The sequence below is a fragment of the Ovis canadensis genome, chromosome 1 (assembly GCF_042477335.2).
Source record: "Ovis canadensis isolate MfBH-ARS-UI-01 breed Bighorn chromosome 1, ARS-UI_OviCan_v2, whole genome shotgun sequence".
Lineage (NCBI taxonomy): Eukaryota > Metazoa > Chordata > Mammalia > Artiodactyla > Bovidae > Ovis > Ovis canadensis.
In genome coordinates this window covers 76,624,447-76,632,987 of record NC_091245.1, presented here as the reverse complement: position 1 = coordinate 76,632,987, position 8,541 = coordinate 76,624,447, and positions in this window count along the sequence as shown.

Here is an 8,541-nt window from a genome sequence, read left to right as displayed (position 1 = left end):
TGTTAATAAAAAAAGGTAGGCAAATTATGTCTTCCCTGAAATGCAAGAATCAATTAACTATTTGGGGATTAGTCTGAACAAAAGGAGGCAGAAAAACAAGAAAAGGAAAATACTCACTGAAATGAATGATGAAACTAACCCAAGAATCCAGTAAAAAGGGTCCTAGAGATGGCACTTTTATAAAGTACCTGCCATAATTAGATTAGAAAATCACCGGATTAAAAAATTTTGTTTTAAGGTGATTTGGAAGAACAGTGAAGTAGATGGCAAGAAACATAGAGCATAAGTAAAACTTTCAGTACAGATGTTATGAACAGTAAGGCATATATTTTTTCTCCCAATAAGAAGAAACACAAGAAAAAATGTAAAACTGTATAAGGTACTTATGGTACAGATACGCAGAAATGTAAACTATAGTAAAGTATTTGAAAATGAATAATGTATAAGGAAAGAAAATCCTTTTGGTCTGGAGTGTCTTTTTATATTGGAATTTTGATGGTTTCAGCATACGAGCTTGCTTTGAGGTGAGTCACATTTCTATGGCCCTAGTATGTAGATATCATATATTGTTCTTCAAATTTTGGAATAGACCTAGAAACAAAGCGTCAGAGATTTCAAAATGATTATAGGATAAACAGTAGTGGGATTGCATAGTGAATCTGTTCACTGATGAATTTCTGGCATCACAATTCTTTCTGGTCATATAATAGCTACACAGTAAACATTTTTGATGGAATGAATAAAACTAGATATAAAAGAAGTATACAAAAACCATAATTGCTTACAACATAGAACACTCTACAATATTTTGATAAATGAGACTTAAAAGAAAACAGCAAACTATCTAGAAAGCTATTGCTATGGATTGAATGTTTGTGTACTCCCAAAATTTGTGCGTTGAAATTCTAAACCCCAATTTGATGGTAATAGTAGATGGGCCATTGGGAGGTGATTAGGTCATGGAAGGGAAATCTTCATAAATGGGATTTTTGTCTTAAGAAGAGAAATGAAGCATCGGAACCATGAGGATAAATGTTTGTTGTTTAAGCCACGCAGTCTATGGTATGGGCTTCCCTGGTGGCTCGTTGGTAAAGAATCCACCTGCAATGCAGAGATGTGGGTTCAATTCCTGGGTCAGGAAGATCCCCTGGAGAAGGAAATGGCAACCCACATCAGCCAGTATTCTTGCCTGGAAATCCCATGGACAGAGGATCCTGGCATGCTGCAGTCCCTGGGGTCACAAAAGACTTGGATACAACTTGGCAACTAAGCAACAGTCTATGGTGTGTTTGCTCTATTGTCTCAAACTGACTAAGACAGCAATGAAAGAAGACATTACACCAAAATCTGCAGACCCAGGGAAGTCTGTATTCATGAGGAAATGCTTGGCTTTGTTTACCTTTATAAGTAAAGAAGAGAGGAAAACTAGAGAACAGAACAAAATAATTGAATACGCACGTTAAGATAGTTGGACGACATGGGTGGGAGGGAGGTAGGGTGGGAGGAAGCTCAAGGAGGGAATACATGTATATTACAGTTGATTCATGTTCTTTGGCAGAAACGAACACAACATTGTAAAGCAATTTATCCTCCAATTAAATATTTTTTAAAAGTTGAGTACACAATAAAAAATAATATTAAGAAAGTATATAATAAAATCTAAAATTGTTAAAACAATAGGACAAAGTCACAGTAAATACAAAGGCTACTTTCGTGAAAGACTAAGGAAAACAGATACTCTCCTCACTGGAATGGTAAAAAAGAGAGAAAACCAGATACACAAGATTAAGAATGACAGGAATAACCAGGAGGTTATATCTTAACACAGGAGGTTAAGATAATTGTAGAAGAATATTGCATGAACGTTATGGCCGCACATTTGAAAAACTGCAGAAAATAGATAGCTCCTGGCAAAATATAAATGATCAATGTTTACAAGAGAATGCCAAAGAAAACCAAAAAGGCAAAAATATACACAACTAGCAGACACTATAACCTAAAAAATTGACTAAATAGCTACCAATGAAAAAAGCTATAAAAGAAGACATTGTTACATGTGTCAGTTGCTGAATACAGCTTGTAAGTGTGTCAGATACAGAACTGGGGATGTCATTCTAGAAATTCTGTCCCCACAGAAGACTAAGAAAAGAAGCAAGGTTTAGCACGAAGAACATGAATTCAGAGAACTGGAGGCTGAGGAAGAGCTTCTCCTATAATCCTGGTGAAAAGGGGAAAGTTGGTAGTCACTCAGTTGTGTCTGACTCTGTGCAACCCCATGGATTTTAAACTCAGTAGACTCCTCTGTCCATGAGATTCTCCAGGCAAAAATACTGGAGTAGGTTGTCATTCCCATCTCCAGGGGATCTTTCCAACCCAGTAATCAAACTCGGGTCTCCTACATTGCAGGCAGACTCTTTACTGCCTGAGCCACCAGGGAAACTCTATATTCCTGATAAAGATGGCAAAATGAAACATCTAAGAACCCTCGGCAAAAAAACCCAGCTGTTCTGTAGGAGTTTGGGAAGAAACTGCCAGATTTAGCTGCTTGAGCTTTAGACTCTTGCTCAGGAACAGTGATGACAATTTCCAAAACCTGCTGGTTTATGGGGCTAATTCTATTAGGCTGAGTAGCTTCACTGCCACCGAGCTTAGAAGAAGAAAAGGTAGCTGATAGCACTGAATATGGTTTGATCTAAAAGTCAACATACTGGGCTTCCCTGGTGGCTCAATGGGAAAGAATCCACCTACTATTGCAGGAGACATGGGTTTGATCCTTGGTCTGGGAAGATCCCATATGCCGCAGAGCAACCAAACCTGTGCTCTAGTGGCTGGGAACTGCAACTACTGAAGCCAGGGTGCCCTAGAACCCGTGCCCCTTAAGAAGAGAAGCCACCACAATGAAAAGCCCAAGCACCACAACTTCAGAGTAGCTGCTACTCATCACAACTAGAAAAAAGCCCTGGATAGCAACAAAGACCCAGCACAGCCAAAAATAAATAAATACAATTATTTAAAAAAAAAATAAAAGTCAATATTCCAGGCAAATAAAATGAGTGCCTTTTATCCTCATGCTCTGTAAGACTAATTGTTAAAGTTTTTCACATCAACATACTCCAAATATGACAATTTCCACTTGTGACCACAAAAAAAAACTTCTATCAAAAACATTTTCATGACTTACATTGTTATTTGATGCAATTACTGGGCATTCATTTGTATTTCAAAAAGCAATTTTCTATAAAGGTTTTCTTTATTAGTGTTAAAAATCAATTTAGACTACAAAAGCAGTGACTCATATTTTATTTTTATATTATTTGTCAGTTCAGTTGACAATTGAGTAGCTTTTAAAAAGTAATTGATGTTAGTGCTTTAGGAATTGAAATATTATGGACAGATCATGTGAGAGAAACTGAAGTGGCATTTGCCTTTCATTAGTATCTATAAATGGAAAAAGAAAAGTAGAATCTGAAGGTGGTACAAACTCTAGTATATGAGTATATAATAAAGTCAAAATCTTTTGAAAAATAATAGCAGTCTTTTCAACAGAATTAACTTTTTCACATGGTATCATGTTTTAAATTCACAAAACAAAATAATCATTTGAATAATTATGAACATTTATGCATTCATTTAAGTAATTAATATATAGATAATTCCAATTTTCCAGTGTTAGTTTGTTTCAGTAAAACTTTAGAAAAATAAAGCAATTTCAGTTTAGTGTAAGAATTCAATTGTTTCTTCCAACTTTAAAAATGTTCTATTATACCCAATTTGTTTCCAACTTAAACAGTGACATGGAAATGACTATACCAATTCTTTTTAACCCATAACATATAAACGTTTTTATTCATTTGGACCCTTAGGATGAAAACACCCTTCGCCACAATAATGCTTAACAATACCTCCTTATAGGGGACATTAGAGACTTCCCTGGTGGCTCAGCAGTAAAGAATCTGCCTGCAATGCAGGAGACCAGGGTTCGATCCCTGGGTTGGGAAGATCCTCCAGAAGAGGGCATGGCAACTCACTCCAGCAACTTTTCCCATGGATAGGGGAGCCTGACAGGCTACAGTCCATAGGGTCATACAGAGTCGGACACAGCTGAAGTGACCAAGCAGCAGCAGCAGGGGATATTAGAGTGTTGTGATTAAGTATGTGGGTTCTGGATTCAGCATGCCTGCTATAAAATTCTGACTTTGTCCCTTCCCAACTATGTGCTAATTACTTAACATCTTCAAGCTCTAGTTTTCTCATCTCTAAAGTGGAAATAATAACAGTTGGAAGAATTGACTGAAATAACCTATGAGAAACACTTAGGAAAATGCCTTGCAAATAGTAAGTGCCAAATGAATACTAGTTATTACTATGGAAAGAATGCCATGCCTATGTTTAGAGGACCCCATGGGAACATGACAGGACTAAAAATCTCTCTGCCTCCAAACAGCTTTTGTCTTCAATTAAAGGCCACATGGTAGAGTGAACAATATACTGGATTTTATAATACACTGGAATCTGTCTCTTACAAACTGTGTGACTTTAGAAAACCTATCTAAAATAGCTACACAGTTTATTTTACTGAAAAGATCAAAGTGGGTTGTATACACGAACCACATAGGTTCATATATGTATCAATAGGACTGAATATAATTGTTCCCAGTCAGGTTTACATCTTTGGATTAGGGCAATATTTCTAACTTTATTTTTTTTAAGCTGAGGAATTTTCCGTTCAATGAATTTTTACGAAGCTCCAGCTTGACTTAGATCACCCTAAGACATTAGTAACTTGATTGAAGTAGACTGATTTAGCTCATTTTTTGCTTTTTGAGGTCTCTAAAGTTTTCTCTAACTTTCTGACATATTCTTTATAAATCAGCTCTAGTACTATATTTTCTGTAAGAAGAAAGCATCTAATAAAATATATTAGTCTCGGGGTCCAGTGGAGTAAAACAAACCAAAACCCCAACCAAGCAGTGTCATAAAGGGAATGTAATAGAAAGAAATAGTTGCGTAGGTATTATAAGGCCAACACATGAAAACCACAGAATATGGGTTACCAAGAAATAGTATCTTCAGAAAGAAGCTCCCACACAAAAACTGGGAAAACAGAGACAAAGTAGGAGTATTCAGAACCTAAAAGCATAGATGTATGGATCTATGGAACTGAGCTTGAGTCCTATGGATGGAACCCATCTGGCTGCTGATGGCTCTTATGAAGGACCAAGATGAATATGGTGTGGGAGTCTTGAAAATAGCTAGAAGCTGAAACCAATTCCTGCTGCTGTGGCAACACTCCATTGCTAAGAAACACTGCCAAGCTCTGCAAGAAACACACAGAGGAGGAAGTCCCATGTCTCCTCCTGCCTCTCCTCTTGTCTTCTTCTTCAGATGAAATACAGTCCCAGGCTGAGTTAGAGAGAAGGTATGAAAGAGTGAATCTGTAGCTAAGAGATAACAGCTAAACAATGTGCACACAGATTTAGTTACCTTTTCCTTCTTTACATTCTGGTTTTGCAATACCTTGTTTATATTTGCTACTGTGACAGATTATGTTTCTATTATATTTGGAGATGTCACTCATCCACGAGACTCAGTTAAGTACAGTTGATAGGAGTACAATGAACACTCATAGAGTGACTGTTATTTCTAACCAGTCAGATGTTGATGTTATAAAGGTGACTATGATGCAATTTTGTTCTTGTAAACTGGGTCTGTAACCTGATGATTTCAGTGCAACAAAATACAAACACAATGATTACCTGGCCACTAATAGGTCCAGAAGAGGAACAATTTGTCAAGTCTCTGGCAGGAAAGAATAATTTTTTAAAAAGACATGAGAAAAGGATGCTTGAATGGAAGTTGAGTTTAATCTTGACAGATGAGGACAAGCGCAGAGGTGATGGCCTGGGCCATTAGTTTTATTAGATCATAAACTGTAACCTAAGGAATGAGAAGACTAGAGATATAGACAGGGGATTGTGCCTTATTTCTACGTATAACTCCAATCATTTGTGTGATGTCAGATACATATTTAAACACTCAATGAATACTTGGACAGACAACATGGGGAGTAGTGGGTGGACGTGGAGTACATCTCTCTCCACTTATACATCAGGAATACACCTTCAGACATAGAAGTGCATGCACAACACCAACTGAGAGTGGACAGGAGTACCTGACCAGTAGAAGAGAACACATAGAACCATCCAAAACTCGGTAGGATGAAGGAACTAGGGGGAAAACAGGAGTGTTAGAAGGACTGGACCTCCTTTCAGCAGGTGGGGGGAACTGAAGCACGGGTCCAACCCCCACATTGGGGCAATTGTATGAGTCAGAGGAGAAACATTTAAGGCTGAGAGAGAAACAGCAGATCTGTGGCAGCCAAATGGAATGAGCATCAGACAGTCCTTGCCACAGCATGTATACCCTGGACAGGGACGCAGGTCCTCTAGAAGACACAGGTGGTTGGGAGCTCGAGTCTAGGGATTGTGAGCAATCCCAGGGTGAGGGCAACTGTTGACTGCAGAGAGATGAATCAAGTGGATACAAAGAAAAAGACTGTGGTGGGAAATGCCTGTGGAGGAAAGCCAGGCAGCCATGGAAGCAAGGCGATACTGCTGAGTCATGCGTAGGAGGTGGAGCCATCACCATAGCCTCTCTCTCCCCACATGCCAGCATTGGCACCTGAACAAGAGAGGCTGGCCCATCAAACACTGGTCACACTAAACTGCAGAGTAGGACCCCAGGCAAGGGAGCTCTCTAAGTGCCTGAATGGGTGGAATTATGGAGAAAGACTGGCCAAAGAGGTCTTCTGATTGCCAGCTACAAGAAGCTTGAAAAAAGACTCTAATAAGGCCATAACTCCTGTGGCTGAGGCAGTCTGTGTCCCTGAACACTTGGCACCACCAGGGTCCCTGAAATCCAAGCAGCTGTGCCACCTTCACACTCAGCCCTCACTGGGGCAGAGCTGCCACAGGCAAAAAAAAAGTCTTGCATCTAAACATGCAGGGTTGCTTTGGTCGTGTCCAACTCTTTGTAACCCTGTGAACTGTGGCCTGCCAGGCTTCTCTGTCAGGGGTTTCTCCAGGCAAGAATACTGGAACATATTGGCCAATGCTGGTTGTCATACTCTCCTAGACCACTATATTTCCTTCTGCCTCAACCACCAGCTCCCCTGAGTATCTGGTGCTTCCAGAACCCCTGCAATGCAAGCAGCTGCACCACCTCCACACCTGGCCCTCACAGGGGCAAACCCACGTCCACCAGGGCAGCCTCAGGAGCAAACCCCAGTGGACGACCCACATGCAGAGGTGGAAATAAAACCACAATTGAAACCCGGGAGCAGTGTGGCTCAGGAAGAAGACCCAAAACCTTCCCACTAGCTGTATAAGCTGCAGATTAAATCCACATGATCAACTAGCCAGACTCTGTGTCTATGGACTGCATAAAAGGACATAGAGCTCCCACAAAAGAAAATGCACAGTTCTGATAGCTGTAGATAATGGAGGCAAGAACACACAGGAGTCAGACCAGATTAGAATCTGAGCTGCCCCCACAAGTAGGTCCAGAGACCAGCACAGTGTTGGAGGGCATCCTACAGAGGTGAGGTGGAATGTGACCCCCAGCGAGGGAAAGGACTCTGACAGCAGTGACTCAAGAAAAACATTTATTATTCTTTTGTTTTTACTTGTTCTGTAGATTCTTTTGGATTTGTTTCTATTTTGTTTTTCTTTTCTTTCCTCCCTCACAAACCCCGCTGCTGTAGTTGTTGATTTTATTGGCACTATGAAATCTAATTAAGCTTTTGAGGGTTTTTTTTTCCAATCACACTTTTTATTACTGTTATAAACCCCTGCCTCTATGTTGGGCTTTTGCAGTTCTATGAGTTTTCCTTTTTTCCTTTTTCTTTCTTCTTCCTGTATGTTTTTTCTTTTTTTAATCTTAATTTTTAATTTTTAAAAAACTTATACTATTTTGTCTATATTTATTCCTTTGTTTGCTTTTCCTTCTGTTCTTTTCCCCTTGCAGTTAATCTTTAATGTATAAAAATCTTCTTTATCTACCTCTATTTAACTTTGCATATCTATTCTTTCTTTCCTTTCCTCTTGACATATTTGTTAGTTTTGTTTTCATTGCTTTGTTCCCCACATGGTACCTTGCTTTAGTTTTGTTTTCCAGTTTGTGCTTTAGTTAGTTTTGTTCTTAACTGATAGATATAATTTTTGGTTTCCTTTCTTGCCATGTCATTCTATTGTATTTTATTTTTGTTGGACTGTTTTGATTTTGCTTATGGGTGTATATTTATATGTGTATATTTCACTATTTCAGTTATTATTTGCCTGATTTTGTAACTGCCACTTGTATGGGGTCATCTTTGGTTTCTCATTTTTGGATATTTGTGTTAATCTCACTTAATGCCATAACAAACCACTTCTGGAATCTTCATTCTTGACTAGAGATCAAGCTCCGAGTCTTCAGAGTGGGAGCACTGACTCCAAGACCATAGACTACCAGAGAACTAACCCTAGGAAATTTCAGATAGTG